The sequence below is a fragment of the Papaver somniferum genome, unplaced genomic scaffold, assembly GCF_003573695.1.
Source record: "Papaver somniferum cultivar HN1 unplaced genomic scaffold, ASM357369v1 unplaced-scaffold_21, whole genome shotgun sequence".
NCBI lineage: Eukaryota > Viridiplantae > Streptophyta > Magnoliopsida > Ranunculales > Papaveraceae > Papaver > Papaver somniferum.
Window position 1 is genome coordinate 12,679,734 of NW_020631041.1, and position 9,882 is coordinate 12,689,615.

A 9,882-nucleotide genomic window follows, 5' to 3' on the forward strand; every position below is an offset into this window, starting at 1 on the left:
TTTTTGTAAATCTCTTTAGTTATTAATATGCAATTGTGACTTAGCTAAAAAAAAAAGCATTTCCGCATTGACAGTTGGTATCTCCCTGTAGAGCGCTAGCTGCGAGGTCTAGTATCCTCTGTGTAAATCGTGATAGCTTGGATCTGCTAGGGAAATACTCACTTAGATTAAAATCATTGTTCAAAAACAACTAGAGTGAGATTCATATTCAATTATAGGCCAAAACTTACCAAAGTTATTCACATGTTATACAACTGTGTAAAGCTTCAGGTTCCCAATTGCTCACATGGATATGGCATGTAACGCATGTTCTTTCTTAATTTTGTTTGTTACATTGACAAATAAAATTTGAGTCTCACTGAATCAATCTGTACATTTGTACCAGAAGATGCTTTTTTATGATGTATGTCTGACTCAGGATACAACTCAGCTTGTACATCTTATTCGGAAGTATTTGAGTCACTACAATTTGTGCTTTACTCGTTGGGCACAAATCTGATGATTGGTATCTGTATTATATTTGAATTAATTGCTTCAAAAAAAAAATTGAATTAAATAAGAATGATCGCTCAGAAAGCACCATCTAGAGATAGGATACATGCTTGATGTTCTTTATGCATGCATATTGGTGGAGGCATGTTCTTTATGCATGCATATTGGTGGCCACTGCATTTGCTGTACCTTTGTTTTTATATTGGTTTTGTTTGTCACAGGTGCAATAAAATAAATAAATAACCTGGAAAAATGTCTGTTGATTTGTTTGTCATCGATCTAAGATTTCTGATACAGATCTACACATATTTTCAAGAAAATTTGGAAAACTAAAATAAAACAACTAGAGTAAGATTCGTATTCAATACATGCGTTCGAAACTAGAAAAAAGATGGCTCTCCCCTTTCTCCTCTCTCTCTCCTTCACCTGAGTTTTCTCCCCTCTCGGTAACGGCTATTTTCTACCGTTTCTTTTCTTTCTCATTCTTCCAACGTCTCTTCAACGACTCTTTCTAACCGCCGATTCCACATTTTTTACCGGAAATCTCAAATCTTTCTCTGCAAATGATACTTTCTCATCTACTCACAAGTCTCACATTTGCAACTGCAATTGCATCAATTACACAACACAAATCACAAATACCACTCAAATCACAAAAAGCTCAAAAATCACTTGCAACACACAAATCACTGAATTCATAACTTACAATCCGAAGAATCACACAGGAATGAATGCCCAAATCAGCAAAGGCCATTCTGGCATATCTCATGATTATTATGGCACAAAAGTTTTTCTGGGTTATTTTACAAAAACACATACCCAATCTAGCCTATCTCAGCATCTTTCAGTCTTACTGGAACATTCTTATCAAAAACAACTTTCCACTAAACTCCCATTGCCTAGATTTAAATTACCCTGTTCAAGCTCTTAAAGCCAGATTGTTATCCTAGCAATGGAAGGAGTTTTTTTGAGACAGAAATCTCAACCAGTTAGTTTGAGGTTCTCTAGTTGCAAAGCTCATTGGGGAATCAGCTGGATTTCTACACCTCCTTCCCCTGGTATGTATCAGTGTACTATCTTGGCTATTTTGGCTAAACTTTCTGGAGGTGAGTACTTGACTCTCTGTTTGTTTGTTTCTCTACTCACAACTCCTAATTTGATCTTGCTACAATTTACCAATAGCACATGCTCTCTATTGCCTGCTAGTCCTACCAAGTCCCTTAAACCTGACTATTGCTTGAACCTTGTTAGCACTCATGATCCTTTCTATTGGGAAAATTGCTTCTTTCTTAACATGCTTTTAACTAGGAATCAACTACATTGCACTACCTTTTCTTTAAATAGAAATAAAAACTTAAACATAGTTCTACAAATTACCAAAGTATGCATAAAACATTTCCATAAACATGATAGCATCATTTTTTTTCGGCATCAAACTAAATGAAAAGATTTCAGAATGTCTGGTACTACTAAATTCAGCATGTGCATCTTGTCAAATCTTACCTATTTAGTCTACTTTTGTCCCCCCAAACTCGAGTGCAACATCTCTCACAGCTCTGGCCATCACTGCCTTATACACCCTGTCTATAGCCCTTGCATCTGCTTCAGGAGGCAAAGTGTCATCAGCCGGCAACACATGAATCTTGGGCTCCTCACCTCGCATAGCACTAGCCTTTGCAGATCTGTAGATTTGATCCACAACCCTAGAATAAACTCTAGGAGTTACATGCTCATCTCAAGGAACTTCAAGTGGATGTGTGACTTCTCCAGCACCAGTCTGAGACACCTCGGCCACATCCTGAGCCATCTGCCTGAGAGTGGGAGCAAGAATGAACAAATTGGGAAATGTGATCTGACCTGGTTCAGGTGGCATTGTAGCTTTGATCTGAATATGATCCTTGGCAGGATCAGGTATTTGAACAGAAAAGAAGCCCTGCTGAGTCCCCCCACAGACAATCCGCTCATCATCTACTAATACAATGCCTTCCTTTATCACCCGGCGTCCCTTTGTGGGGTGCAGAGCAAAAACAACCCACCTATCTTTTACACCCACAAGTTCTTCATTCTGAATTCGGCCTTGCTCGACCTGTTGCGGTGGTCTCCCTCGCCTGGTAGTTGCATACACAGCCCTTTCCCCATTGCCTGCTCTCCCACCTCTAAAACCAGACACCCTACCACCAGAACCTGCTCCCCCATACATTTCATCAGAAGTATAATGCAATTCATGCATGTTATAACCAGAAAAACCTTCACTTATCCTTGCAGTTTCAACCTACAAAATTCAATTATCAGGCTGCAAATAGCACTCAAATTGATTAAATGCATGGAAGTTAAACCTCACCCAAGAACTGCTTGATTTACAAAGAATTTTACGTGCTTTATCTGAGGGATTTCAACAGTCTGCTCTATCTGAGGCTCGACTTCGGCAACTTTCTGCTTCTCGTGCTCATCTCTCTGGGGTCGCATATTTGCATCCATCTTCCCTTTGCCTGGAGATTTAAACGCGCAGATTACTCTAGAAATGTTGTTCAACAAAAGGGTTACACAGGAACACTTTTTTTCTCTCAGCGAAAACTGATCAAGAAACTGATTGAAATTATCATCTCAGCGGTTTTAATCAGCTTAACAAGAGCAACAGCCTCTCAATCACAATCGTCAAAAATCCTCGCGAGTTACCAGAATTGCGGCATTAACTTCCGGTCTTGCAACTTGAGGCGCATGATCAAACCTACTGGCATCATTATTTGGCCTACTACAAGCAAATACCCACCATTGGCTCATGCAAAGCGGCAACAGACACCTGGCAAGAATTCTCCTTCCACGTCAAAGGGACAGATTTTGAGTAATTGGATCTGCAACATCCCACCCAACAAGCCCAGATACAAAAACTACCTCAAACTTTCGAAATGACTCATACACTTTTAACCACTCAGATACAAGAGTTTCAAAATGATTTAGACACCTTTAAACACTCAAATCCTTCCAGCCGCAAGTACAAGGACCACTTCAACTTCAATACCAAGGAACATTTCAAAGACAACCTCTTCAGCAAAGACAAAGAACAAATCCAACTTGCGTCACCATTTCAAAATTCAGCTAGACATGTCGTTCTCAGTCATTATGAAGACTACACAATTACCATTTATTACCCCCAATGGGAAGGACAAGGTAAGGCTCTAAACACTTTAAATAACAATTTTATTGTCCTTGTATGAAGGTACATGAGCCAGAACCCATTAGTCACGAGAACCAGCAACAGCTATCACCAACTGAACTACAAAGTGATGTCCACACCAACAGATCAGTACTTATCAAAACCAGTTTGGACTAAATTGAGTACAACCCACATCTATGTTCCAATGACCAACATTACTGACATTTGCAAGAATCATTTTCAAATTAAAGCTTGTGTGGATGCCCCACACTACCACAGCCGGTCCTGCCTTGTTAGAATACACTTTGGTAAATATACCTACTGGTTCTTATTCTTTTACTACCCACAAATGGCTTCCTCATCAAATCCCTCCAACCCAACCATTGAAATTCTTGTTGATCATATGAACAAAACCCTCAATATGCCTGAAGTAGATCTTTATCCTAAGGTTTTCTTAAACCCTGACAACATTAGAGCCAAGCAACCTTTAGATTGGAAATGGTGTTTTATTGGAAAACTCTGCAGCAATACCTGTTATGAAACATCCAGAATCAGTACATTCATCATCAACAACTGGGAATTTAAAGGTAGAGTTCAACTTGATATTTGGAATAGAAGAAGGAATTTTTAATCCTCAGACTCACTCATGAAGATGATTACTCAAGACTGAGGAATGGAGGCACCAGAGGAGTTTTTGACAAACTTATGGTTCTTGTTGGTGTCCCCCTTGGAGGCCCAGACTTAATTAATGAAGAACAATTACTAAGGTAATGGATTGGATGCTCATCAAAAGAATCCCATCACACATCATACCAGATATCAAAAATATTCTACAACCTGTTGGAGTTTTTCCAACTGCCAAGAAACCTTATGGAAGAGACAAATTTGAAAAAAATTTAGAAGTTAAACTTACCATTGATGTTACCAAACCTTTGAAGTTTGGTATTGAAGCTTTTGAAACCCCAACTATCTCTCATTGGCTGGAGTTTTCTTATGCTCGCAATGGAATCAAATTCTGCGAAGTTTGTAGAATATTATATCATCCATCCCCACCCTTCACCATCCCACCCATACATTCAAAGTCCCACTACTCAAATCACAAAAGCCTGCAAACACCTCAATCTCTCCCACCACCCCAAGCCGCCTACCAAAAATCCGTTCAAGAAGGAAGAAATGTCATTCATAGAGGATACTCTGATGCTGATGCTGCTCAAGTCTTTGAAATCAAGATGAGGAATGCAAAATAGAAAGAATTGGAAAAAATAATTGCTAAATTTGCTCCCTCATCTTCAAAACATCTCACTTTTGGAGCCTCTGCTAGAGCTGATCCCAACTCCCCACATCCGGATGTCATTGCCAGCCAAATAAGGCACAAAAAACTTGAGCTATCAAAGAAAATCTCCACCAACTACAGGAATCACCAAGCTAAAACAAATATCAAGGAAGCATCTAGAGCTAAAAATCCTTCAAACACTAATGACAACCAAACTCTGGACACCACTGGTATCTTTCCAATCATCCCTTCCCAAACCATCATAACTCTAGCTCAAATCAAGGAAAGAATGGATGCTGAAACTGTCCAGTTCAAAAAGAAGGCTTGGAAAGCTAGAAAGACAATTCACGTCTTCACTGAAGAAGATTCACCCTCTGATAATGACAGTATTAAGGAATTGGACAAGCACAAAGTCCTGCCAAAAAGGAAGCAATCAACTCAGGGTGCAGAGCTTATGGAAACCAATGAAACTGACAACAACAAAAGATTCAAAGACTACCCAGAAAACTATGTTGAACCTCTGGCTTCAAGCTTTCCCCTTATGACTAATGGTGCTTCTGGCTCATCAACACCAACCCTTGAGGTAATTTCCTTCTTTATCTTCTATCTTGGATTAAACTGCAACCAACATTTTATTTCCTCATACTGTTACATCATAAGCTACTATGATCCTATAGCTATGAGACCAACCTCTAAATACCCCCCCTGTATCCTATTTTTGGCAATTCTTTACTTCTATAAGATGGAATTGCCAAGGTCTAAGGCAAAAATATAATAAGAATTATCTTAATGATATGTTGTCCAAATTTAATCCTGATATCTTCTTCATATCTGAAACCAAACAGAAACATGGTAAACTTTTAAATTCTATGAAACAACTTAATATCCAAAAAATTTGGCATGTTAATCCTGGAGGGGCTAGTGGTACAGCTGGTAGATTAGTAATGATATGGAAGAACAATCTTGATGTTGAGATTCTAGACTATTCTTTTAACCATATCAATGCTAAAATACAACCTACTAGTGGCCCTCCCTGGATCTTCACTGGTTACTATGATAATTCTAATAATACTCAATGTAAACTAAATTATTGGAAAGTTTTGGAGTATACTGCTTCCAAGAACTCCCTCCCTTGGTTGGTTATTGGTGATTTCAACTTTATTTTACATGATTTTGAAAAATACAGAACCCAACCACTGGACAATGCTGAAGCTAATATTTTTAGTAACAAGATTATTGATCTGGATCTAAATGATTTAGGAAGCAATGGCTGCCCTTTCACTTGGACAAATAAGAGAAGTAAGCCTGCACTCACTGAGCAGAGATTGGATAGAGGATTAGCCACTGAGTCCTGGCTCCTCCTATATCCAAACTCTACTATCACTAATCTTTTAGCTATTGGCTCTGATCACCATCCCATTTTGCTTAACACTAATCCGCACTGGAGTACTGGTAAAATCCCTTTCAAGTTCTTTGGTCCTTGGCTAGACCATAAGTATCGTAAGGATATCATTTTTGAATGTTGGAAGAAGAACTTATCTGGTTCTAGCGCTTTTCTAATTGCTAGAAAACTCAAAGAGGTCAAGCTGAAACTCAAAATCTGGAACAAAGAAGTTTATGGCAACATAAAGACAAACATTGAAGAATGTAAGCAACATCTGCATTGGCTAAAATAAAACTACTTCAATCAGGACAGAAGTAAATCCTTACAAACTACAATGAAAGTTCTCAAAGAATGACAAGACATTGAAGAAAAATTTTGGAAAATCAAAAGCACAGACCAATATATCAAATTGGGAGATAAAAATACAAGTTATTTCCACAGAACTACAAAAAGTAGATTAGGGAGGAACAAGATAGATACCATCCAAGATAGTTCTGGAAACTGGATTGAAAACTACCAAGACATAAAGCAATGCTTCACCAACCACTTATCAAAAATGGCTACTTCAGAATCCCCTTCTAGGAATACTGAAATCCTTAACCTCATTCCTACAGTCATAACCACTAAAGATAACAAAAATCTCAATAGAATTCTTGAAGATAGTGAGGCCAAAGCTATTCTCTTCAGCATGGCCAAAGATAAAGCTCCAGGACCAGATGGCTTCCCACCTAACTTCTTCCAAGCGAATTGGGACATCATAGGAGAGGACCTAGTTAAAATGGTCCAACATTTCTTCAAGTCAGGATACCTTCTCAAAGAAATGAACTCAACCTTCATATCCTTGATATCCAAAATTGATAACCCTACTAGTCCCAGCCATTTCAGACCCATTAGCCTCTGCAACACCACTTACAAAATCATATCCAAACTGCTAGCCCAAAGAATGAAACCATATCTCAACAAAATCATATCTCCCTACCAATATGCCTTCATAACAGGAAGACAAATAGCTGATAATATAACCATTGCCCATGAAATTATTCACCACATGAGAACCATAAGAGGTCTTAAAGGCAACAAAGGAAGTATGGGGATCAAGATTGATATGGATAAAGCCTTTGACAGAGTGGACTGGAAGTTTCTTCATAAAATTATGGTCAAAATTGGCTTCAACTCTGAATGGAGCAACAAGATTATGAAATGCATATCCACTACTTCTACTGTTGTCCTTCTAAATGGCTCCCTGACAAATTCTTTAACCCTACTAGAGGACTCAGGCAAGGAGACCCCCTGTCTCCTTACCTGTTTCTTTTCTGCATGGAGGCTCTATCCAGAACCTTATCTCATTGTGAAGAGTTGGGTTTCATCTCTGGAGTAAAAATTTGTAGAAATGCCCCATCCATAAATCATTCTTTGCTGATGATTGTATGGTTTTCTGTAAGGCAAACACTATTGAAGCACATAATCTCAAGGATATCCTCAACATTTTTGGAGATACTTCTGGCCAACTCATCAACTTCAGCAAATCAGGAGTCTTTTTCAGCCAGGAAACTGATCCAGCTCTTATGCCTATTATCTGCAAGCTGCTTGGAGTTCAAATTCTACCTACAAATGACAAGTATCTAGGCTCTCCTTTATTTACCCATAGAAGCAAGATCCAATCTTTCAAACCAGGAGTGAATAAGATGAAGAGAAACTTGTCTAGATGGAAGAATTCCCCATTGAACCTAGATGGAAGAGAAGTTATAATAAAATCTGTCACCTCTACAGCGAGCATCTATCAAATGAATTGTTTCAGAATCCCAAAGCAAACCTGTCAAGATATGAACAAACTACAAAGAGATTTCTTCTGGGGAAAGAACCTGGAAAACCCCACAGGCTACTACCCAAAAGCCTGGACAGCCATTTGCAAACCTAAGGAGCTTGGTGAATTAGGTTTTATGAATATGAAGCTTTTCAACATTGCCATGATAACAAAAATAAGATGGAGATTGGAGCAGGACAAGGATTCTCTCTGGTACCAACTGATGGATGCCAAATATTTACTGGGAAGAAATGTTCTCAGCATGAAGACCAAAGCTAAAGATGGAGACTCCTGGATATGGAAAGGGGTTTTAGAAGGTATTCAGAACATTCAGCAACACTGTGAATGGAGAATAGGAAATGGCAACACAATAAAAATTTGGGAGGACTTCTGGATACCTACTTCAACTGACAAACTCATCAAACCTGCTAACTGCCCCAGTGAGATCCAACTGCTAGCTCACCTAATGACAGATCAAAGGGAATGAAATATTCATCTCATACAACAAATCTTTAGCTCTGACACTCCTCAAGTCATCAGTAATCTTGATATTCACCCCGGAGACGAAGACAGTATTCACTGGAATCTCAACAGTACAGGAAAATTCTCTGTTAAAGCTCTATACAAAGCCAAAATAGAGAATCTCTATAGAAATGATCAAACAACAAGAGACTGAAGAGTTATATGGAATTTGGAAGTGGCACCAGCTGTCAAAATTTTTCTCTGGAAATGTGCTCATGAAATCCTGCCAACTAATGCCAAAACTGCAAGCATTCTCCACTATATTGATCCCATATGAAAATTATGAAACTGTGGGGAAGGAAACTATGACACACATGTTCCTCAACTGCCCTGCAACCACTGAAGTCTGGCAGCAAATGTTAGGTGGAAATCATGGCTTATTTGATCACCATATTGTTTTCATGGACTGGTTTAATGACTGGTTTCACAATGCGAACATTAGTCATAATGTCTGCATCTATGCAACCACTTGTTGGTTCATTTGGAAGGCTAGATGTGATCTAGTTTTCCAAAACATCTCTCCAAATGCTAAGAATACTACTCTCAGCATTCAACAACATCTCTGTGATTATAACATAATTCACAAGTTACATTACCATGCCTTGAATACTCAGGGGCATATCATTGAGAATGAATCTCATATAGCTACTCCTGGAACTCATGTTGGGATCTAACAACACAAGTAGAGCTTTGGTTTCTTAATCAAATCTGTACTATTCAGGATCCCAACACTTATCAGTTTTTCTCTGCACTAACTATTACTGATTTTGCAGGCAACTATGTTGATAGCGGAGGACACACAGGACAGTGGGGAGCAGAAGGAGCCACAGGAGGAGCAAACTTAGCCTTTCAATGGGCAGAGGAAAAGCAACACATGAACATAGAATTACATGTTGAAACAAGTGAAATCCTGGAGCATTTCAACACTCTCTACATCCAAGCAATCAAAGGAAGATTCAGTAGAAACTACCACAAGGAAAAACAGACATCGAATGAAGAATCCTTATTACATATCAAACCTGTAACTTTTGTTTTATTGGGTCTTAAACTGTTACATAGAACCCAAAATCTCTAAGCTTTGAATTTGGCTATAACTTGTAAGAACCTTAGCAGTGGGTCTATTGTTTGTCTAAACAATGACCACACTTGCATTATTAGCAATCCAAATCCTTAGACTCTGCCTAAGTTTTCTTTAAAAAAAAAGTATTCAATACAGGCCAAAACTTGCAAGGGTGGAGAAGATGCTTATTCAC